Source organism: Pseudochaenichthys georgianus, chromosome 17, assembly GCF_902827115.2.
Source record: "Pseudochaenichthys georgianus chromosome 17, fPseGeo1.2, whole genome shotgun sequence".
Lineage (NCBI taxonomy): Eukaryota > Metazoa > Chordata > Actinopteri > Perciformes > Channichthyidae > Pseudochaenichthys > Pseudochaenichthys georgianus.
In genome coordinates, this window is record NC_047519.1 from 2,048,356 (window position 1) to 2,073,152 (window position 24,797).

At 40.2% G+C, this 24,797-nt stretch overlaps 1 protein-coding gene and 1 long non-coding RNA gene across 3 annotated transcripts in view; one reads left to right on the forward strand and one right to left on the reverse strand.

Annotated features, from left to right (window-relative positions):
• Nucleotides 1–477: 477 nt before the first annotated feature.
• On the reverse strand, nucleotides 478–1,414 carry LOC139435613 (uncharacterized). 2 transcript variants are annotated; one of them, XR_011644840.1, is made up of 3 exons: nucleotides 1,334–1,414; nucleotides 1,129–1,237; nucleotides 478–844 (listed from the first exon to the last, which is right to left on the reverse strand). It is a non-coding gene; the product is annotated as an uncharacterized lncRNA (long non-coding RNA). The 2 variants fall into 2 exon arrangements; XR_011644839.1 differs by having other exon boundaries at nucleotides 1,129–1,240; nucleotides 1,334–1,401.
• Nucleotides 1,415–21,486: 20,072 nt separating this feature from the next.
• Nucleotides 21,487–24,797, forward strand: part of LOC117462752 (C-C chemokine receptor type 8-like) — a 7,439-nt gene continuing 4,128 nt past the window's right edge. The window contains exon 1 of the mRNA XM_034105055.2: nucleotides 21,487–21,525. The gene's annotated coding sequence lies outside the window, so the exon portion shown is untranslated. The remainder of the gene's footprint in view (nucleotides 21,526–24,797) is intronic.

A 24,797-nucleotide genomic window follows, 5' to 3' on the forward strand; every position in this document is an offset into this window, starting at 1 on the left:
CCTGCAAGGTGAATACAGCTGGCAAAACAAAAAGTGTTTGAATGCGTACATTAACAGGTTTATGATATCACTGCCCCGTCTAAAACACGATCTGACTTCAATTACATTTGTCTCGAGTGTTTCGTCAACTTAATGTGTTGCTTAAAATAATACTTCTGCATACAGTATGTGACACAGTGAGTGTTGCACGGCCAGATACGGCTCAGCTGACTCAGATAAGGAGATATATGATACATTATGAAGTGATGTGCCGCGGACTGTACTTAATGTACTCTGATCCGGTTACTTATGTTGTGGCCGATATTTAAGTAAGCTTTCTTAACGCTAATGTTATAATAGTCAGATTGCTCTGAAGATGGAGGTGATATTCTGTTCATGTTCACGTTCACACAGTCGGTGATTTTTGCCGGCCGTCTTTCCTGCAACGGCAGTTTTTCTGTATTTCCTCTATCCTGTAATATGACTTGATCGCTTTAAACTCCGCACACTGAGCTCTGATTGGTCAGCAGGCAGTGCTTTCACTGAGTTGAGCTCTTAGCCTGCAACCTAACCTGCTCCGGGGCAGTTTAGCCGTTCAGCATAAGTTACCATGGAGATCTAGCCCGCTAAAAAGAGAACCAGCTTCGTAGGACCGGAAAGCCGGAGTTTTCCCTGAAGTTAGCCGCAAAGAGAACATCCTGCTTCGTAGTACAGGCCTCAGGACTGACTGAAGACATGTGGAACAGAGGACAGGCATGGTTCCATGTACAGGAAACTGGAACTTTGAACAGGTGTTTTCATCTTTTCTGCCTGAAGATTCACAAGTTCTTGATCAGGTGTTTGATGTGGGCTGGCATGATCCTTTCTGCAGCGATAAATAAAGAAAACAAAGACATTTTATTTAATAATGGTAATGATGGTAACAACAATAATATTAGTATAATTATGTATATAGCACACAATTGCAAAGTGATTCTCACAACAAAAATAAAGAACAAAACAATATCAACAATAAAAATACAAATTATTACAGGAATGTTGAGACAAATAAATGTTTTTTCAGTCTTTACAATGCACTGTCGGAAATGACCTTCCAAAGGCTAAATTCAAACTCAATACCACAAATAACTGGGTACCAAAGTGCTTTACCTGATAGAACACGCTCCACACGGAGCAGCAACCATCCGGCTCGGCCTTTTGCTGCATATCATCTCCTCCCTCTATCTCTCTCTCTCTGGTGTTAGGTTCCAGTAGATCTCTACTATCCAATAAAACATAAATTCCCCAGAAAATCATATTAAAAAAGTTAAAAACAATGACTGGCTGTTGGCATTGAAATGGATTAGAATCTCACCTTTTTCCTGGATGTCAGGAAGGCCATGGAGTCGTTCCCTTCAAGTCCGCAACCAGTCATAGGAGTTAAAATGCAAAGCCTGAATGATGACAAGAGCGAGAGACATACATTTTACAATTATATTTTTAATTCATACCAGAGCAGTGTGTACAGGCCCTGTACGACATGCAAAGAACAGATCAAACCCCCTGACAGACTCACACACTTTGGTGATGTCCTCATCTGATAATGTTTCATTTTTTAGCAGCAAAGTAACATTACTCAAAGTATATGTCAGACCCAACTCATTTACAGTATGTTTTGTATCTCCTCAACAATGGTCTGTATAGTTGAGTAGAAAAAAAAAACTGTCCCTACAATTTCAGGTAGATTAACACACATTTGTAAGAAAAGTTTACAATGAAGCACAAAACCCCTCTTTGTATTAAGCGAGCTGCCACAGAAAGTGCAGCTTAACATGCTAACCTTTGGTGAGCTACAGTAAAGCTAACTTCATGCTCAACACAAAACCTTTAACGTGCATTACATTGACGATTTTAAACACAACTTAACTTTCTCTACTTATAAGATAACGTTTAGTTAACTTACCCTTAAATAACTACATCACGTTTTTCAGTGGAAACACAAACTGCAGAAAACGTTAGCTGCTAACTGTTAGCTAAGACAGCTAGCTCTTAAGGGAAGTAACATAGCCTCATGGCAAACGTAAGGTTGAGTTAACGTAACGTTGTATGAAAGCAAAACGAACCTTCGAGAAAGCGTTTACTCTCTCTCCTTAGCGGGCATTGTTGATTGTTCGAAACACGATCTCTCGATGTGCTGCCCCACACATCGTCGGTTTCATCGACCCCGGGTTACCTGGTCTAGCAAACGTCCGCCTCGTACGACGCACTTGTTTTGTCCATATACGCAACATTTGATCATTTTTTGGCCACAAAAACATCCCATAACCAGATGTTGAGACGGCCCCACATCCCCATACAACATATCGCTTGCCAATTATTCTTGGCGTCTTATTGCTGTGCATCCTTTGTCGTAATATTTGGCCCTTCAATGCATTCAAACGGGACTGAGCTCAGCTGTGTTCCACTCATGACGTCACCGCCGGAAATGGCCGAAGTTGATGTTTCCGGCGCAACGAACGATTGTTACTAACTGACAACTTTTGTATGCTGTTATAATCGTGATTTATTAAAAATAGATCAATAATAAAAAAATCATATGGCACATTCCACAATACAAATGCAACCTCTATCATATACTAAGCCCACTAACAGGTGCTAAAAGCATTTCGTAAGCTCTTTAAGGACTTAAAAACGTGGATGACCTTAAACTTTTTGATGTTAAACACGACCAAAACTGAAGTTATTGTACTTGGCCCGAAGAATCTACGAAACAAATTATCTAAAGACATACTAACTATGGATGGCATTAATTTGGCCTCCAGTGAGACTGTAAGGAATCTTGGTGTTATATTTGATCAGGATTTATCCTTAAACGCCCACATAAAATCAATTTCAAGGACCGCCTACTTCCATCTACGTAACATTGCAAAAATCAGGCATATCTTGCCTCAAAACGATGCAGAGAAACTAGTCCATGCATTTGTTACTTCTAGGCTGGATTATTGTAACTCTTTATTATCAGGGAGTACTAAGAAGTCAATCAAGTCGCTTCAGCTGATTCAATATGCTGCGGCTCGTGTACTAACCAGAGTTAGGAAAAGGGACCACATTACTCCTGTTCTGGCTGCCTTACACTGGCTCCCTATAGAACACAGGATAGAATTTAAAATTCGTATTCTCGCCTACAAAGCCCTTAATGGGCAGGCGCCATCTTACCTTAAATAACTCATTATACCCTACTGTCCTACTAGGGCATTGCGTTCCAAGAATGCAGGGTTGTTGGTTGTTCCTAGAATCTTTAAAAGTACAATGGGAGCCAGAGCCTTTTCTTATCAAGCTCCACATTTGTGGAATCAGCTTCCAGTTTGTGTTCGGGCGGCAGACACCCTATCCGTTTTTAAGAGTGCGCTTAAGACCTTCCTTTTTGATAAAGCTTATAGTTAGGGCTGATTAGATTCAGCCCCTAGTTTTGCTGATATAGGCTTAGTTTGTCGGGGGACATCTTACTTCTTCCTTCTCTCTGTCTATACCCGTGTACACTCATGTTCCGATTAACCCAGCTTCCCCAAATGTCTTTCTTTTTGGTGTCTATATACGCTGGGATCCGGAGTCATGGATGATCCTGCGGTCCTGTGTCCTGGATCGCGAGCGCTGGATCTTGAGTCGTGGCTGTGGTCCTGGATCATAGGTCCTGGATGGATATCCTCGTGGATTCATCTTCCTATTATACACACATGCATTTCCAAACATTTGGACTACCTATGTTGCAAATGTATTATCTTTTCAATTTACACACGGCATCTATTGCACGTCTGTCCGTCCTGGGAGAGGGATCCCTCCTCTGTTGCTCTCCCTGAGGTTTCTCCCATTTTTCCCTTTAAACTGGGTTTTCTTTGGAAGTTTTTCCTTGTACGATGTGAGGGTCTAAGGACAGAGGGTGTCGTATTGTCATACTGATATTCTGTACACACTGTGAAGACCACTGAGACAAATGTAACATTTGTGATATTGGGCTATATAAATAAACATTGATTGATTGATTGAATGAATGAATGGGGGGAGTCATTTATAGAATTGAGAGTTTTTTTAAAAAGTTCTTTAAGCGTTGTAGCTTTTTCATCTATCATCTCCAACCAAGCAGCAATAGGTCAACATTTAAGAATAAGTAATAGTTTGTCAAGATTTTACGGAAAAAGTCAAAAAAGTATAGTTTGTCAGAAATATGGAAAAGTCATTGTGTACAAATAGTATGTTGAAAATCAAAAGAAAGAAAACTCAATTCATTACAAATTATGAATATTTTACCCTGTTCTAAAGTTTTGCACCCCTTAAAGAAAAACCCCTTCTTTACCAAGTACTTCATATTATACCCTTTTGTTAAGTGTTGCGTACATCAAGGTGTATCTTAAAGTATCTTGGTAGCAGAAAATAACTAAAATATGTAAGTTTATCAGAAAAGAAAAAACCTTGTTTAACTGAGCAAGTGTTGGATACGCCAAAGTGTGTCTAAAAGTATCTTAGTAACACAAGAAAAGAGAAAAAAGCATTGATGTTAACAAAAACTGGATTGTTCCACTGAAATAATAAATAAATAATTTCAAAAAGTGCGCTTAAAAAGAACAAAATGTATTCAGATAAAGTATTTTGTTAGACTATTAAGTCCAAGATGGTTACATGTTTACCCTCTAAACCATTTGTATTATATTTTTGTTTTCCTAATAAAGACAGAGTCACCTGAATTAATTTTGTCTCCAGACCTTTTATTTTATTTTTTATCTTTTGTAACAATCTTAAAACATTTGTAGAGAACAAACACTGTGGTTAAAATGAGTGTCTTTATGACGTCTCTCACACAGTTGGTATTTTTCACAAAATTCATTTTTAAACACATCATCTTGATAACACATTTTGGTAAGACAACCCTGATGCTCTTTTTACATAGGTAGAATACACAATGTTTTTCTTTGAGGGGTCCTTAGTTTTAAATGATCTGGTGAGGAGGGTGTGACTTGTTATGTTGATTGGGAGGCGGAGTCCTCTGCAAAAGTGAGAGTCTTTTTCACCAGTATAATGTTGATCGATGTCTGACTCTGTTTAAAAAAGTTCTTTAAGCTTTGTAGCTTTTTCATCAATCATTTTCAGCCAAGCAGTCAGAGGCACCCGCAAGGATGTCTGAAAAACCCCGCATGTAGAGTTGAAATACTCCAAAAAACAAAATCATCAGAGGGGTCCTTCCCCAGCGTCACCATACGGCTTGCACGGTAATACCATCGCCCCGATGGTCCGCTTTTAGTTTCCCAGACAGTGCTTGTCAGGACTCTTCTTACTTCTGTTGGCGGGGAAATATCTCCTTCTTCTTCCTCCACCTTGAGGGGCAGCGGTGAAAACTCTTCTTTGATCTATGCTGTCTGCGTTTTCTTTGCTTTTTACTGCAAATATCTTATGTTACCATATGTGATGTATGAGGCCTTGGTTGTAGAGCGTCCCGAATGGCCGTATTGAACCGAATGAACACCAAGCTGTTGATTCCCCTGGAGACTCGGATGGAGTAGATGGAGGTTGATACATATCAGTGTCAGCCATATCAATGTCAGCCATAGTGCTGTCGAGATCGGGTGTCCAGATTGTTGTAGAGGATGGGGGTCCTCCAGGCGTTTGCTCCAGGCTGCAACTCTCGGGGAGAGACTTGGTTTTTCTCAGATCCATGGCTAGTTTTCAACGGTCGTCTTAGTGGGGTCCTTAGTTGTATATGATTTGCTGAGTGGGGTGGGACTTATTGCGTTGAGTGGGAGGAGTCATCTGTAGAAAAGTACTCTGTTTTATTAGATTTCGTAAAGCATCTGACTCTTAATGGCAGTTTGTGATGTTGAGGCTAATTCAGTGAAACAAGGCAGTTTTGAACATTTGACAGATTGATGCTTTATTCTCTCAAAAAGATACTGAAAGATACACTTTTGTGTATAAAAGCTGAAAAGTAGATAATGAAGTACTTTGTTTTAGTAGATTTCGTCAAGCATCTGACTCTTAATGTCAGTTTGTGATTTTGAGGCTATTTCAGTGAAAACAAGGTTGTTTTGAACATTTGACAGATTTATGCTTAAATTCTCTGAGAAAGTTACTGCAAAGATACACTTTAGTGTATAAAAGCGGACCACTACCATGAAGTACTCTGTTTGAGGAGATTTCGTTAGGATTCTGACTCTAAAAGGCAAGTTTTTTGATTTTAAGACTTTTTACAGACACTCGGCAGATTTATGTATAAAGATTTCGTTAAGAATCTGACTCTTAACACACCATCCCCCCCGAGAGCCAAACATACTCACCCCCTTTTCAACGCCCTCCCCCTGCAGCAGCTCAGGTGTGAACCCCCATACAGAATGTCAGTCACTGTATAAAACTTTTTAGTGACACTCTGCAGATTTGTGTGTAATTCTCTCACAAAGGAACTGTAAGATACACTTTTTATGTATGCAAAACCTTAAAACATTTCTGAAAATAAAATACTTTATCTTAATACATTTTCTTTAAAAGCACTTTTTTTGAAATTATTTATTTATTATTTCATTGGAGCAATCCAGTTTTGTTGACATCAATGCTTTATTCTCTTTTCTTGTGTTACTAAGATACTTTTAGTTACACTTTAATGGATGCAAACCTTTTTAACCGGGTAAAATATTCATTAATTTGTAAGGAATTCGTTTTCTTTATGTCTCTCTAAAAGGCAAGTTTGTGAATTTAACACTGTTTCGATGAAACACAGCAGTCTTGATAACTTTACATGACTAACATTACTTTTCTAAATATATGTTTTTTAGATGCGTTACTTTGATTTATTTCATGTTATTTTAAACACAACATTACTTTTTTCATATTTTTCACATACTGTGATATTTTGTTTTTTTGTCTTTCTCTCCTTTTTCCATTATATTTTTTGAAAAAACTACATAGCGATTTCTAACAACATGCAACTAATACATTATACAATATTACGACTTTTGCGATATTTTCAACACAATATACTTGTACCTTTTTTTAATTTTGTTTTATAGGGCTTCAAGATATTTTGCATGTCATGCATAAACACGGTGTCATCTTTCTTGAAACTGACGTGCTGTCCGTTTTACAAACAAGTTATGTTTTCTGCTTCTTCATCCTCTGATTTTTCCTCCCCCATCCCTCTTCCTTCGCCCCTCACAGAGAGTGTCTTAATCAACATACATTCCATGCTTATCTCAACTCCCACATCAAAAAGCCAGCTCCTGAGAGTCTTTTACAGTCAGACCGAGGGGGGAAATCTGTCACTTCCTCACAGAGTCCCTCCTCCAACACACATGAACGCGCACATGACCAAAAAAGAGGGCACGAGATAAGTTTGTGCACAGATCTTTCGGCTGTAGGCGTCTGAACCCCGCACTGCTGCTGCATTCGTTTCTTGACTGGCGCTCCTGACGGGGTGGCGGTAAGTTGTCACAGGCTGATTAAACCCCATTCGAGGTGTCTCTTGCCATTTTTCTTTTTTTAAAAGTGACTAGGTAAGTGGAATTGCCTGTCTTTTTAAAATTTAGTTTGAGCATATCTCTATACACTACTCTGTTGGCTCATAGTCTCAGGAGAGGTGGGGAGAAGGGGGGAGACTGGGAGGGTAGGCACTCTTACACATAGCTTCAAAAGATATACAGAGCTTAATATCAAAGGGCAAACATCAAAGGCTAATTACTCAACTCTGAGGGGCAGGGGTCAAATAACTTAACTTCAAAGAGACTGTCTTAATCAATACATCAAAGAATTGGACAACAAAAGCACTACACCGGGGGGCTTTTCACTCCTATCTGATTACAACACTAATTACTCAACTCTGAGGGGCAGGGGTCAAATAACTTAACTTCAAAGAGACTGTCTTAATCAATACATCAAAGAATTAGACAACAAAGGCACTACGCCGTGGGGCTTTTCACTCCAATCTGATTACAAGGCTAATTACTCAACTCTGAGGGGCAGGGGTCATATAACTTAACTTCAAAGAGACTATCTTAATCAATACATCAAAGAACTAAACAACAAATGCACTACACAGGGGGGCATTTCACACCTACCTGTTATAACACACATCAAAAGGATCTCGAACAATGGGAGGCGGGACTTAGCTCATTAACATGATTGTACCCAATCACATCAAAGGATCTCGCAATGGGGGGGCGGGACTTAGCTCATTTGCATAAGTAGGGAGAGGTGTGACCTGTTTCATCATCTGTCACTTTTTGGACGAAAGCGGTATGTGTACTACTACTGATCAGGACGACTGATCCGTGTAAAGGAAAGAATGAATGGGGCCATGTTTCATGAGATTTTGAGTGACAATCTCCTTCCATCAGCAAGGGCATTGAAGATGAAACGTGGCTGGGTCTTTCAGCATGATAATGATCCCAAACACACCGCCCGGGCAACGAAGGAGTGGCTTCGTAAGAAGCATTTCATGGTCCTGGAGTGGCCTAGCCAGTCTCCAGATCTCAACCCCATAGAAAATCTTTGGAGGGAGTTGAAAGTCCGTGTTGCCCAGCGACAGCCCCAAAACATCACTGCTCTAGAGGAGATCTGCATGGAGGAATGGGCCAAAATACCAGCAACAGTGTGTGAAAACCTTGTGAAGACTTACAGAAAACGTTTGACCTCTGTCATTGCCAATAAAGGGTATATAACAAAGTATTGAGATGAACTTTTTTTATTGACCAAATACTTATTTTCCACCATAATGTGCAAATAAATTCTTTAAAAATGTGATTTTCTGGATTTTTTTTCTCATTTTGTCTCTCATAGTTGAGGTATACCTAGGATGTAAATTACAGGCCTCTCTCATCTTTTTAAGTGGGAGAACTTGCACAATTGGTGGCTGACTAAATACTTTTTTGCCCCACTGTAAGTACTTCAGGTTTCATAGAGCAAAAACATTTCAAGTGCTACTCAACTGGCTTTAGATAAGCCAGTCCTTTATTAGTATATAAGTGCTTTATTAATAGTTCTATCGCTCGAAGTGGAGTCGAAAGAGATGAGTTTTCAGTCTGCGCCGGAAGGTGTGTAAGCTATCTGCTGTCCTGATGTCAATGGGGAGCTCATTCCACCATTTTGGAGCCAGGATAGCAAACCCACGTGTTTTTGCTGATGGGAACTTGGGTCCCCTTAGCAGCGAGGGTGCAGCGAGCTGTTTGGTTGATGCAGAGCGGAGTGCACGTGCCGGGGTGTACGGTTTAACCATCTCCTGGATGTAGGAAGGGCCAGATCAATTCGTAGCATGGTACGCAAGTACCATTGTCTTGACCATTGACTAGGCAAGGCAAGGCAAGGCAAGGCAAGTTTATTTATATAGCACTTTTCGACGCAGGGTAATTCAAAGTGCTTTACAAAAAAGAAATGAAAGACATTAAGCATTAAAAAAGAAAAGCTAATAAAATAAACATTAAGGAAAAATACATGGATAAAAGTTACAGTGCAGTCTAAAATATGAATAGTTCAATTAAACATTACAAGAAAAAGTACATGGATAAAAGTTACAGTGCTAATAAAATAAACATTAAGGAAAAATACATGGATAAAAGTTACAGTGCAGTCTAAAATATGAATTTAGACAGACTTTCTTCACCATATTTTGCTCGCATGACTACCACACAATAGGGGGCGCTAGTGAGCAGTTTTTTTTTAAATGACGTTTTTCTTTTACATTCGCGTAAAGGTCGTGGGCTGTGACGTGTGTCCCAAGTTTTGCGTCCGAAGCTCATTTTATGCTATCGCAATGTAAAAAATTGTTATAGGCCACGCCCACATTCTGCATTTGTTTCGACACTTTAAACGTCAGTTCATAGTCACCCCCAGACTAGGTGTGGCCTATAACAAAAGATTGTTTTATTTCTGGGGGTGACTATGAACTGTTTTATTTCGTCCATCCGTTCTTGATTTGTAAATTGGTGGTGTTTTTGGCGCCCCCTATAGTCCAAAATGAAAATGCTTTGGTGTGCCTATTCCCCAACACAGATTGAACGTATCCACCAAAAATGTGTGGTGAATGGATACATTGTTGATGAGTTATGAGCATTTATTTCTAAGCCACACCTTTTTGCTAATATGTTTTGATTAATGGCGGCCATATTTATTACCTGAACATGCTCATTTCCTACTGTAATGTGTGTGACCCTCCACCGATGCTGTATACTAAGATTGGTGTTGATAAACCCACATTTGAAATTTAAGATAATATTTCACTGTTTTTAACATTATGCTAATTAATAAAAGATCAAAGTAGGCGGAGCTTAGGGGTTCAAGAGGACTTTATGTAGTGAAGGTCCACCCGGATAAGTGTGAAAAATGTCAGGTGCGTCCGACTTACGGTGCGACTATGTACATTTTTCAAAAATGTTTTACATATAGGTGGCGCTAGCGAGCATGTGGGAATTTTTTAACCCATCAACTCCAGAATGTCAAATTTTTCACCGGTCCTGACGTCCGTGCAAAATTTCTCTGCATGAATGGCGTCGTAAAGCCCTCAAAAACAGGTTTGAGCCGGACGGGGAATAATAATAAGAAACATACCAATAACAATAGGTCTTTGCACACTTCGTGCTCAGGCCCTAATAATAAGATAAAAAATCAAGAGGAAAAGTTGTGATAGCTCAGAAGTATCAAAGTAATCACAGTCGTGTTTCTTACCGGTAAAATGAAGCGTTCTTTCCTGCAGGAGCTTTCCCTCCAACTCTCTCTTCAGTTCTTTTTAGTCTTCGGTCAGCAGCTCAATGTGTTCCTCATGGAGAATAACTCCTGACACACATGCACAAATGTTGACTGAGATATTAGAATGAAACATTTATTTTAGGTAAGGCCTGTGTGTTTTTTCTAAAGTAACAGAGCCGATGACTTATCTTAGGATGTAGTCATTTATGAAGTCCTATCAGGAGCACCCAATGTTCACCTTCATAGTGGAAGATGTTTCGACTCTGCCTGATACAAATAATGATAAAATACGCAAATTAACTTCCAAAGATCTGAGAACAATCAAACGTGAAGCCACCAGGAAGCCATTATCCTCCAGTGCTGTCAAATTATAGAACTGTGACCTACCTGAGGGCCCAGAAGTCTCAGGTGTTCAGAGACATGGCCAAGGGAAGGAAGGCTGAAACCACCACTGAACAAGACACATGAATTAAACGTCAAGACTGGGCCAAGAAATATCTGGAGACAGATTTTTGAAAGGTTTTCTAGACTGATGAGATGAGGGTGACTTTTGATGGATGGGTGGCTGGATCAGTACCGGACACAGAGCTCCACTTCAACTCAGATGCCACCAAGGTGGAGGTGGTGTATGTTTTATTAAAGGTGAGGTAGTTTGACCTTTTCTGGTTGAAGATGGACTCAAAATCAACTCCCAAACCTACTGCCAGTTTTTAGAAGACACTTTCTTCCATCAGTGGTACAGGAAACAGTCTGCATCTTTCAAGAAGACCGTGATTTTATGAAGGACAATGCTCCATCGCATGCATCAAAGTACTCCTCTACGCCTTAAAGAGGAAAGAATAATGACATGGCCCCCTTCCTCCCCTGACCTAAACCATATTCAGAACTTGTGGACCCTTCTTTTTTTCCTTATTTTATTATTATTGATTTTTTACATGCATAGAATACAAAGAGGAAAGGGAAAAAAAGCACAGACAAGCATAGACAAATTAAAAACTAATTGGGTCAATGTTTAGTTAATTAGCTTGGAGTTGTTTCTTTTTTTGTATCGTCCTGTCAGGCACTGAATTTCAAAATAAAGTAACAGGAAACAGATGTAGGTCTATATGGGACATTTCGAGCATCATTGCGATACACACCCACTGAACTGATTACCCAAGATCCTCAGCTATGGATCCAAAACTGGACTCAAACGCCCCCCCCCCAGAACTACACATGCTGGTTATTGTGTTTTGCAAAATGTTCTATGGAACGAAGTTGCCAGTATTAAACACATGGCTGTTATCAAATGTAAAACATATAATTAATAAATGGGTGAAAATCGCTTGTATCCATAATGGGCAGCATTAATATATACCCACATGACAGATCATTGTTACTTTGTAATTCTACTCCACTACAATTCAGAGGTTAACCTGGTATATTTACTCCACTACATTTATTTGAGTTACTTTGCAGATTCTGATTAATGATGTGAAATATAAACAACCCTTAAATCAGACTTTAGTTACACCTGAGTAAAATTCAGGGAAAGGTGATTGTCAAGTGCCAACAATCAGGAGAGATATTTGATAGTTGGTGCTTGAGAAAACATTTTTTAAATGCAATAACTTAAATGCTTTAACCACTAGGCGGTGCACACAGCATACAATGCCATAATTTATTTTAATTATTAGTGTAGGACACTTATGTATGTATAACATCTGAAGATATTTAGTTGTATTCATGTTTTCACATAATTTTACAGCATATTGCTATATTATTTCACATGTTTTACTTCTACACATTAAAGGTGGGGTAGGTAATTTTGGAGAAACCAGCTCGAGTGCGCTAGAATTTGTTAATTTAATAGATTTTTTGTCAAAGTACTTAAGATATTCATTGCTATCGGGATGTTAAGAGCATTCCATGGAATATAACAACAAGTGTATCTCGAGCCGGTTTCTCAAACTTACCTACCCCACCTTTATTATCTGATTTGTAAAACATCACAGACAGAAAGGTATATCCGTCATTTAATGGTAAGCTATTGAAATTTTCATTCCATAGATGTGTCTCCCATCACCCAAAACCCCTGACTATTTTTTCAACTCAGTATTTACATTCTTATATTCAAAGAAAATCAGTAATATCTTTAAAAACTACAAGTCCTTTAATATCAGCTGTGCACCGTTATGGTGTACATATAGCCTATCTACCAATTGGATCAAATATAAAAGTCAGCCGAATTAGTATTGATACTGCAAGGAGACGTATTTTGTGAAGAGAAATTGAAGATGTTGTTTAATTGCTGATATATTTATGATCCACGTCACGTATTCAGTTTCAGTGGCAGTTCTTCCTGTTTTTCCAGAAGTCTTCTCATCAGGGCTCTATAAATAAAGAACTAAGGCAGATGTGTAATATTTAATGCAGCCAATTTCATATCGCATTAACACCATATCCAAACGTGCATTGCGGCTAAACAATCCAATCACCGAGCTTCAACGATAGCTGAGGATCTTGGGTAATCAGTTCAGTGGGTGTGTATCTGTTTCTGGTTATTTTATTTTGAAATTCAGTTTCTGACGGATGCCAAAAAAGCCCAGTATGAATTCCATGCTGGTCTATGCTGGTTTTTTCAGCAGGGTTTTCTTTGATTTATCCATAGTTCGCTCATCAAGCCGGAGGTCAGGTTATTCACCAGCAAGAAAAGGCACTGGCGCGGGACCGTAGCAGGATATGACGCATATTTTAGTTGACCTAGTTAAAACCGTTTGGTTTTTATTTATGTGTCACAGTATCACCTCAAAATACAAGATACCAAACATTTTCAACCATGCAACAACATTTAAATAGTCCTACAAAATACTTTTATTTAATTTCCTTCTTATTTATGTCTAAACTCAAGGGAGCCAGAGCAGAGGGCTTAAAGAGCCGCATGCGGCTTGAGAGCCGTGGGTTGCCGACCCCTGGACTAGTAGTTACTACATTATTCAGAAGTTTACAGTAACTTAGGGTAATGTAACTTCCATTACAGTTTAGGAACTGGGGTAGTTACTATAGTAACGCAGTGTAGGCGGAGCCGTGACGTCATCTTCAATGAGAGCCCCAGAAAAACAACACAGCCATTAGCTCTTAGCACTCAGAGCTCACAGCTCTTCATATCTGTTCAGAAACTAGACAAAAGTTAAACAAGTACAAACCACAGACTGTCTGTGTCATGGCAAATACAGTCGCTGATTTATTTATGTCTGTATAGGCCGTTGTTGTGAGTGTGGATGGTCGGTGCATATATAACGTTAGCTTAGCCGATCTCCATTTGGAAAACACGCATTTTAAAAGGGTTTTTCGCCTGCCGTCTGTCTGCAGACTTGTCAAAGCATTAATTCATGATTTTTACTAACCGGTATCAGTATGTTGTTACTTCGGCATCATTTTGAAACGTGTATTACAATTAAATCACGGTCAAATATGTTCATCTTGTTATAGTTGTAGCCAGTGTTGGGAAAGTTCACTTTCTACATGAACTAGTTCAGTTCACAGTTCACACATTTTAAAATGAACTAGTTCAGTTCATAGTTTATAATTCAAAATGTTGAACTAAAGTTCATGGTTTCAAAAATGAACTAATTTATAGTTCATAGTTATTTTTTCAATACGTTGCTGCGAGCTATTATTTGTCTCCTGTACGATGTTAATGGGCCATTTCAATTTTTACAATATCCTCAGAGGGCTGTACAAGTTATTGACCTCTGCTTAAAAAAACTAAAATCACAGCCCATTCATTTCATTCTGTGCAAAGAAAAAGCAACCTCTTAATCCAGATATCTCACCATGACTCACGTTAGTCGCGTATGCATGCACGTGCAGGGTGTGGCGTGACCACCAAAACAGAAAGATATGGACACAAGATGTGTGCAAATGTATTTAGTTTCCTATCCATGTGAACATGATGTAAGTGGGGGGGCATGCTCCCCTGGGAAGATTTTTTTTAAATGTTGAAGTTAAAAGCATCAATCTGGTGCACTTTGAGAGCAACATTAGGAGATCTATGGACAGATCTCTCAACACCCAAACACAACTGTAAGCAGATTTTCTTTTAATTTATGGATATTTGACAAATCACCCTGATCTTGGCCAGGAAAAACAGGCACTTGCTTGTTTAATTATTTTGCGGTCTAGATTTCTTTCATTTTTTTATAAATTACCTCGAGGGCCGTACCAAATTGTCTCGCGGGCCGTATACGGCCCGGAGGCCGGAGGTTCCCCACCCCTGCCGTAGAGTCTCACTCTGAGCGAGTGCTGCTGCAGCTGCTCTCGGCTTCGTCCATACTAATTCATTCATTCATTCAATGCTCGCCGGTTCCGCGGTTCCACATTGTTTGTTGTGAGGAGTCTGATATATTTAGTATATTTATATTTTAGTGCGACAGCCAGGGGTGACAGGCGCGTACGCGTCACAGGCAGCTTGCTGTTGCCAAATTGGGTGGTTTTCCGCATTATTTTGAAGCCTGTTTACGGTGTGTTTTAACTGGGTTTTTGGCTGAAAGGCATATGAAATCTGGCACACAAAATATGAACGCGTTCATGAACGATCGTTCATTGAACGCGTTCAGGTACATCACTGGTTGTAGCCCCCTTGCCAGCGATTCTCTCTCTAGTTTAGCATACTCAGCCCGACTTAGCCTGGTTGGTCACGGCCCTAGAACCACGATTTTATGGGGCCAGAAAAACTGTGAATTAGGACCCGCTAGCCGGTACTAGGCCAAGTGGAAACGCAACCAAAAACGGGCCCCGCACGGCTCGGCACGCTTAAAGCGAGCTACCCGCTGCAGTGGAAACGCGCCACTAAGCTCTCCCCCCCGCGGCCGCTTACATAGTAAACTCCAATGTTAATAAAAGCACACAGAAGCTGTATACGTTTTTTGGGAGTTTGATTTATTTTAAATGAACACAAATATTTAAAACCTATAATTGCACACTAAAACCATTATTTCCAAAAAAGGACTATTTCACATAAACCTCTGGTTTTTACTGGGGCTGGAGCAGTTCAACTTGATTTTGGGGGGGTGGGGTGCGCCATAGCTTATGCGCTCTGCACGCAATATAGGCGTAGTTCTGTTAGTATAAGATTACAAGATGTAATTTGTTGATCCAAAATCGGGAAATTGTGTTATTCTGAAGAAAAACATTTTTTCCGGCGCCCCCGATGGGTTGATGCCCTTTGCATTTGCCTATACTGCCTATGCCCTGGGCCCGCCCCTCCCTACTCGCAGATCACGCAGACTGCGTGGGGCCTCACCTCATCTTGCAGAGGGAGCCTCATCCGAAGCGCATATGCGGCGCAATTACTGTAAACGCCCCCCCCCCCCCCCCCACACAACAACACAGAGGGCCTCATCACATCTTTTCACCGTTATTAACTGTGTTGAGCATATTTGTATAATAACAAAGTCATGTTTGAGTTCATGTGTATGACATCATCAGAATGTGCCTGAAACGTGGTGATGCTAATGAGCATGCGCAGTTACAATAAACGGCAGTACTCCAGGCCAAACTCTGAGCGATGTGGTCGTGTGTTTCTTCTGTCCGTTAGCATACTTGCAAGCTACTTTGGTTGACTGCAAACGTGGAGACTTCTGCTGAATATAATGTCTCACGCAACAGGTTATGGGCCCAGTCAAGGAGGCCAAAGGTGGTTTAAGTTGTTATTCGACGGTGACGAGAAAAACTTTGAGTTATGGGAGACGAGGTTTTTGGCGCACATGGAACTGCGCGGCCTCAGTGAAGTTATCCTGGAAGAGCCAGCGATAGACTACAATGACGAACAAGCACTTGAAGAAGACGCAACAAAGAATGCAGAGGCATATGCTGAATTAGTGCAGTGTGTAGATAATAAGAGTTTATCACTCATAATGAGAGACGCGAAACGAGATGGAAGAAAAGCGTTGGAAATACTCCGAGAGCACTACGCGGGAAAGGACAAACCACGAGTCGTGAGCCTGTACTGTGAACTCTCTTCTCTCCACAAAGCAAGCAACGAGACTGTTACTGATTATATTATTCGAGCGGAGACTATATTCACGTCTTTGAGAAGGGCCGAAGAAAATATCAGTGACGGGTTGCAGATTGCCATGGTAGTGAAGGGGTTACCGGACTCATTCAACCCGTTTGTCGTGCACGTCACTCAAACCAATGACCGTCTAACGTTCGGTGAGTTCAAAACTAAACTGCGGAGCTATGAGAGCACTGACAAATATAGGACGAGTGACATGAAAACGGACGAGGACGGCGTTATGAGGACTAGCGGGGCGAGGACACGAGGACGTGGAAGAGGGAAGAAGATGGACTTAGCCGACACTGAATGCTACACATGCGGGAAAATGGGGCATATGGCTAGGACATGCCCTAACGAGATCCAAGCGAGGCGAGAGGAGCGACGGTGGGACACGCCACACCGAGGAAGGGGCCGAGGCAGAGGGCTGGGCCGTGATCAGGTGAAGAAGGCAGACGGAGACACGGAGGATGATACCGGTGCATCATTCTTTTTCAAAATAAGTGACTGTCAAAATCAAGTAGGAAATAAGAGAGGTCTTATGGTCGACTGTGGTGCCACAACACACATGATTAATGACCCGGCAAAGTTTAAGACAATCGATAAGAGCTTTAGACCCGAGGAACATGTGATAGAGCTGGCAGATGGAACGAAAACGACCGGGATGGCGAAGATGAGAGGAGAAGCCGAAGTTGTTCTGCTCGACAGCGAGGGACGGCAAGTGAAAACGAGGCTCAAACGAGCGCTTTACATCCCATCTTTTCCACAAGACATTTTCTCCGTGAAAGCAGCGACAGCCAGCGGAGCTGAGGTCCGCTTCAAAGACGGTGATGATTGGCTGATTCATCAAAATGGTACTAAGTTTAAAATGGATGTGTATGGTAGGCTATATTACCTTAGCACAGTAGAGGATGAAAATACTGATGATGTTTGTAATGGTTGTCATGACATCCAGACATGGCATAGAATACTTGGTCATTATAATTTTGAGGATGTGTCTAAACTTGAGAAAGTGGTTAAAGGTATGTCGATCAAAGGGAAACATGACATTTCTAACCATAACTGTGAAACATGTACGCAGGGAAAATTTACTCAAAGCAGAGACAGGCAGGCAGATGCAAAAGCTAAGACGGCACTAGAGCTAGTACATACAGACCTATGCGGTCCAATAGAACCAGCAGATAAAGACGGGTACAGATATGCAATAGCATTTACTGATGATTATAGTGGGATGATTTTTCCCTACTTTATCAAAGCAAAGAGTGATACAGCAAAAGCTACTGAAAAATTCCTAGCGGATACTGCTCCATATGGACACATTAAGTGCATAAGATCTGACAACGGTACTGAATTCACTGGGCATGAGTTTCAAACTTTACTTAGGACGAAAGGGATAAGGCACGAGACAAGTGCCCCATACTCACCTCACCAGAACGGTACTGCTGAGAGAGGTTGGAGGACCTTATTTGAGATGTCACGATGCATGCTATTGGAGAGCAAACTCCCAAAGCAGTTATGGACATATGCTGTTAGCAGTTAGCACAGATATGTAACAGGTGTTACTGTAAGCATCTAGAGCAGACACCATACCGTGTTTTTACTGGCAAAACACCCAACTTGTCCAACATGAAAATATTTGGCTCAGAATGCTACGTGTATAAACAGGATAAGAAGAAGCTAGATTATAGATGTGCAAAGGGTATTTTTGTAGGATACGACAAATATAGCCCAGCATTCCAAGTATTTTATCCTGAGACAGGGAAAGTCCTGAAACATAGGCTGGTCAAATGTATCACAAAGAGTAGTGCAGATAGTCAGACTCAGACAAATCATAATATGGATTTTGACCCTTATGGAGAAACTATTCCCACAACACCAGCAGGGACAAAAATGGTGAACCAGAATCAGAGAGAGCCTGATGTGGGTGTACAGTCCTATAGTGAGGAGAATATCGAGGCGAGTCAGATCCAGACAGATGGTACTCAAAGAGAACAGGGAGAGAGTGCACGACGCTATCCCACTAGACAAAGAAACGCTCCAGAATATTTAATGGAGTATCAGTGTAAGGCTGATTGTAAAGATGAAGGTGAAAATGTAGATTATTTCTACAGGGTTGCTTGTGACGTACCCAAAACATACATGCAGGCTGTAGGCTCTAGGAAATCAAAAATGTGGGCTGATGCAATGAAAGAGGAGATAAACTCTTTAACAGAGAATGAGACCTTCAGTCTGACCACACTGCCAAAGGGCAAGCAAGCAGTGGGAGGTCGTTGGGTATATGCCGTAAAGGAAAGCCCAGATGGATCTGAGATTTTTAAAGCCAGATATGTAGCTAAAGGCTATAGTCAAGTAGAGGGAATTGATTACAAGGAAACTTTTTCACCGACAGCAAATATGACTTCTGTACGTACATTGATGCAGGTGGCTATACAGGAGGATCTTATCCTACACCAAATGGATGTGAAGACAGCTTATCTCCATGCACCAATAGACTGCGAGTTATATATGGAACAGCCCGAAGGTTTTGAGGCAGAATCCAAAACAGGGGAACACTTAGTGTGCAAACTTAACAAGTCATTGTATGGTTTAAAGCAATCCGGGCGAAACTGGAACAAGTTACTGCAGATCATCTTACAGAGAATGGGTTTGTGCAAAATGATGCTGATCATTGTGTCTACAGAAAAGAGTCTGAGAAAGAAAGAGTTATTCTGCTGATATGGGTAGATGACCTACTTATAGCGGCCAATAACAACGGCTCACTCAGTGATGTCAAAGAGATGTTGAAGAGGAAGTTTAAAATGAAAGATTTGGGTGAACTTAAACACTTCCTAGGTATCGACTTTACACAGAGTGAGGGGGAGATCAAAATGAGCCAAAAGAGACACATAGAAAAGATGCTAGAGAGGTTTGGCATGTCAGAATGCAAACCAAGGTCAACTCCATGCGAGCAAAAGTTACATTTTGACACTGAGGGTGAAGTTATCGATTCAACAGGATACAGAGAGATAGTAGGTAGCTTGATATACATTATGACATGTACTAGACCTGATCTGAGCTGGATTGTGAGTAAACTATCACAACACCTAGCAGAACCAAAACAACAACATTGGGCTGCAGCAAAACAACTGTTGAGGTATCTAAAGGGTACAATAGACCAAGAGCTACATTACAAGAGAAGTGAGGAAAGCCTAAAGCTTGAGGGATACAGTGATGCTGATTGGGCAGCCGATCAAAATGATAGGAGAAGCACAACTGGATATTGTTTCAGCTTAACTGAAAATGGTCCAGTTATATCCTGGAAAAGCAGGAAGCAGCCAACAGTGGCGCTATCGACCTGTGAGGCCGAGTACATGGCATTAGCGGCTACTACTCAAGAGAGCATGTATCTTGTACAGCTATTAAAAGGGGTAGACCGTAATAGCCCACATGTACCAGTGAAGATACATGAGGACAACCAGGGAGCAATAGCTCTATCCAAAAACCCTGTATCCAGACAGAGAAGCAAGCATGAAGACATCAAATACCATTTTGTACGATCTGCACATGCTGAGGGGAAGATATCTATTACATATTGTCCTACTGCAGATATGGTAGCTGATGTCCTAACCAAGCCGTTGACAAAGGCACAATTTGACAAGTTCAAAGGGTATTTGTTTGGAGAGTAATGTGAATTGCAGGTATACAAATTGAACACTGCTAGAGAAGATTTTGTTTTGTTTATTTGGATTCTGTGTACCACTGTAGAGAGTTATCAACATGTCTTTGAGTGGGAGTGTTGAGCATATTTGTATAATAACAAAGTCATGTTTGAGTTCATGTGTATGACATCATCAGAATGTGCCTGAAACGTGGTGATGCTAATGAGCATGCGCAGTTACAATAAACGGCAGTACTCCAGGCCAAACTCTGAGCGATGTGGTCGTGTGTTTCTTCTGTCCGTTAGCATACTTACAAGCTACTTTGGTTGACTGCAAACGTGGAGACTTCTGCTGAATATAATGTCTCACGCAACAAACTGGTGTTATGTCTTCCTTATTGCTATAGTAATTGATGTGTGCACATTTTGGCTATAGGCTGTTGCTGAGTAAAGCGAAAGTAATGTAAAGAGTTACTTAGTCTTTATGTAGAGCAGTGCTTCTCAAAGTGTGGTCCGCGGACCACTGGTGGTCCGTGAGCGCCCCCTAGTAGTCCGTGAGTATATTGGTAACATTTCACATTTGAAATAAATAAATACATTTAAGTTTTCCGCACTCTCACGGGAATATCTCCGCAATGGAGCGAGCATAAGTTTGATTGCATGATATAGCCCAGCGCAACACCTTCATCACATATATTGTCACTTGTTTGTACCGTTTTCAGGCGATTTGTAATCTGTTCTAGAAAAACGATGTGATTTTGGATATTTGTGGATATTAGGTGGTCCGCGAGTGTTTTTTTATTGGTTAGTGGTCCTTGGTATGAAAAAGTTTGAGAAACACTGATGTAGAGAGTAACGAAGTAATATATCACTTTTTTTGAGTAACGACCCCATCACTGGTGGTAAAGTACAATAAGTCTTGTTACTCAACAGGTCATACATTTTGGAGATTCATCTCAAGTCGATCCTAAATCTTCAATCCGGGTTTTCTCTGCCTGGAGAAAAATGTAAATTTGATCAAAAATGGTGTGAAAGCTGTGAAAAAGGAACAGGACAGCATGAGTCAGATGTAGGACTGCCCCTTCAGGAGACACTCTGTCACCCAGGTCTAAGATCAGTCTTCTGCAGCATACACGGAAGGCTACCCCGCTCTCTGCATCGCCACAGCGCTGCACTGGTGAGTTCACTCTTTTATAATTACATATATTATATATATTTATATATATAAAATATGTATATATAAATATAAGAGTAATACATATATTACAGTGACACCCACAGTCTGTTGATGTTTGCTTGATTTTTGAATTTCTTTAGCTATGAAATGTATGAATGCTTATTTATTTTTTGGAAACTGGCATAATGATGGTTAGGTGTGCATTCACATGAAAGGGGTGGTATTTGGAGCATTCGACCAATCACAAATATGGACAAGCGCAGCGTTATACTTCCTGAATGAAAAGTGAACTATAATATTAGACAAATATGAAGAAGTTAAACTTCAAACACCCATGACTACTTAAACACTTTATCCAGGATAAAAGCCACATAGCTGCACCTGCAAGGTGAATACAGCTGCACAGAAAAAGTGTTTGAATGCGTACATTAAAGGTCCCATGTCATGGCCATTTCTACTGATCATAATTCCATTGTTGAGACATACTATACTGTGCAATTTTCCAAACTCACATTGGTTTCTCATACAGCATCTCTGTATAGTATGTGTATTCACTTTCTGTCCTAAACGGCTTGTTGGAGCTCCTGCCCCCCCTCCCTGTGAGCCCAGTATGCTCCGAGTGGTCAGCTCGGCCACTCTGTTCTGATTAGTCAACCACCAGAGAGGCTCCGCGCATGTCTGTCATGTCGCAACAATGCTTTTTTCGTCTCTGAGCGGAACATCAGTCTTACGATGGCGTCGTTACAGCCGTATATGTTATTCGCTAACTAACTGACTGCACCTACAACTGTTGTTATTTAGGTGCACTTATGCGCCATGATGCCTACCGAAGTGGAAAACGTCTGTTGCAAAGAAATTAGAAAAGTAGCCTAGCTGACAGTTACAACATTATGTAGCCAGCTAGCTGAAAACACCAACAGTAGCACACAACATTATATGCCAAGATATACACCATACATACCCCACACCCTGCAGAACCTCCATAACATGTACAGATTCGATTATGGACCTTTGAGGCGTAGAACGGAAGAAGAGCAAGCTATTTTTATCTGTAATAAACTACTTCTGTGTTTGATGACAAATGAAATCATGGTTTGCTATAGATGAATGATATGTTATAGGAGCAAATAATTCAGAGAAGAAAGGCTACTAAGTATTTCTATCAAACTTTATTTTTAGAAATGTACAAAATTAACATGTGTGACATAATATAATAACATATAATTAACATAATAACTTTGTATTATTAGTTTAGGACACGTTTTATTCATGCTTTCACATCATTTTACAGCATATTGCTATACTATTTCAGACTCAGTATTTACATTCTTACATTCAAAGAAAATCAGTAATATCTTTAAAAACTACAGTCCTTTTATATCAGCTGTGCACCGTTATGGTGTAAATATAACCTATCTGTGAATTAGATCAAATGTAAAAGTCAGCCGAATTAGTGTTGATACTGCAAGGAGACGTATTGTGTGAAGAGAAATTGAAGATGTTTTTTAATTGTTGATATATTTATGATCCACGTCAAGTATTCAGTTTCGGCGGCATTTCTTCAGTTTTTCCAAAGGTCTTCTCATCAGGGCTCTCTAAATAAAGAACTACGGCAGATCTGTAATATGTAATGCAGCCGAACCGTGTATTACAATGCCGTTATGTGATGACTTTCAAAGAGAAAAGCAAGAACACTCGGAATTAAGTATTATTTTATTCTTTTAAAATGTTTTCCGGATTTCATATCATATAAACACCAAATCCCAGCATGCATTGCGGCTAAAATATCCAATAAGCGAGCTTAAAACCATAGCTGAGGATCTTGGGTAATCGCTCGAAATGCCTACGTCTGTTTCCGGTTATTTTTATTTTGAAATTCAGTTCCTGACGGACGCCAAAAAAGCCAGAGATTATGGAATTAAACCAATAAATAAAAGCAAGGATAATTGAGTGTTATTGGTGAGTAAATAACAGTGTGTTATTTTGAAAAGAATAACAAATTAGAAGGAAAAAAAGATTTAAAAAATACAGATTTCAGTATCCTGAGGCTCTGAGCCCCATTTATTTTCCTCACAGACGGCAACAAAAGTCAGAAATTATACGATTTCAAATAAAAGCAATAACTGTGGCTTGATATTGTGTAAGAACATGTTTTTATGAACCACACAGCTTCCGGTCTTCCTCGACCCGACCGGAGAAAAAGACGTGCTGCAGGCAGTAGAAATACATTGCTTTTAAAATCGTGCTGTGCAACACGAAAAAAAAGGGGCAAATCGTGTTGGTGAACACGAATCAATAGATTAAAAATCGTGTTGGTGAACACGAAAAGCCGTGAGACTGGGTTGTATGTTCGGCTGGAAGAGGGTGCGGCCATAGCTCTGGGCGTGGCTACTGGGTATCCCTATACGTCACAAAACCCAGGAAGAAAACATTGGAAAATGGGTTTTTGACTCTGCACACCGTTTACATGCATAAAAACCTTCATAACACACAAGGGGACGGGTAATAACCGGAAAAGCATGACATGGGCCCTTTAACAGGTTTATGATATCACTGCCCCGTCTAAGACACTAGTGGATCTGACTTTAATTACATTTGACTCAAGTGTTTCGTTAACTTAGTGTGTTGCTTAAAATAATACTTCTGCATACAGTATGTGACATTGTAAGTGTTGCACGGCCAGATACGGCTCAAGAAGCTGACTCAGATAAGGAAATATATGATACATTATGATGTGATATGATGTGATATGAATGATAATGGGACACATCGACGTACGTAATGTTACTTTGATCCGGTTACTTATGTTGTGGCAGATATTTAAGTAAGCTTTCTTAATGCTAATGTTCTAATAGTCAGATTGCTCTGAAGATGGGAGGTGATATTCTATTAATGTTCACGTTCACACAGTTGGTGATTTTTTTCCGGCCGTCTTTCCTGCAACGGCAGTCTAAACTGTATTTCCTTTATCCTGTAATACACTGAACAAAAATATAAACGCAACACTTTTGTTTTTGCTCCCATTTTTCATGAGATGAACTCAAAGATCTAAAACATTTTCTATATACACAAAATAACCATTTCTCTCAAATATTGTTCACAAATCTGAAAGAATGTGTGATCGTGAGCACTTCTCCTTTGCCGAGATAATCCATCCCACCTCACAGGTGTGGCATATCAAGATGCTGATTAGACAGCATGATTATTGCACAGGTGTGCCTTAGGCTGGCCACAATAAAAGGCCACTCTGAAACGTGCAGTTTTGCTTTGTT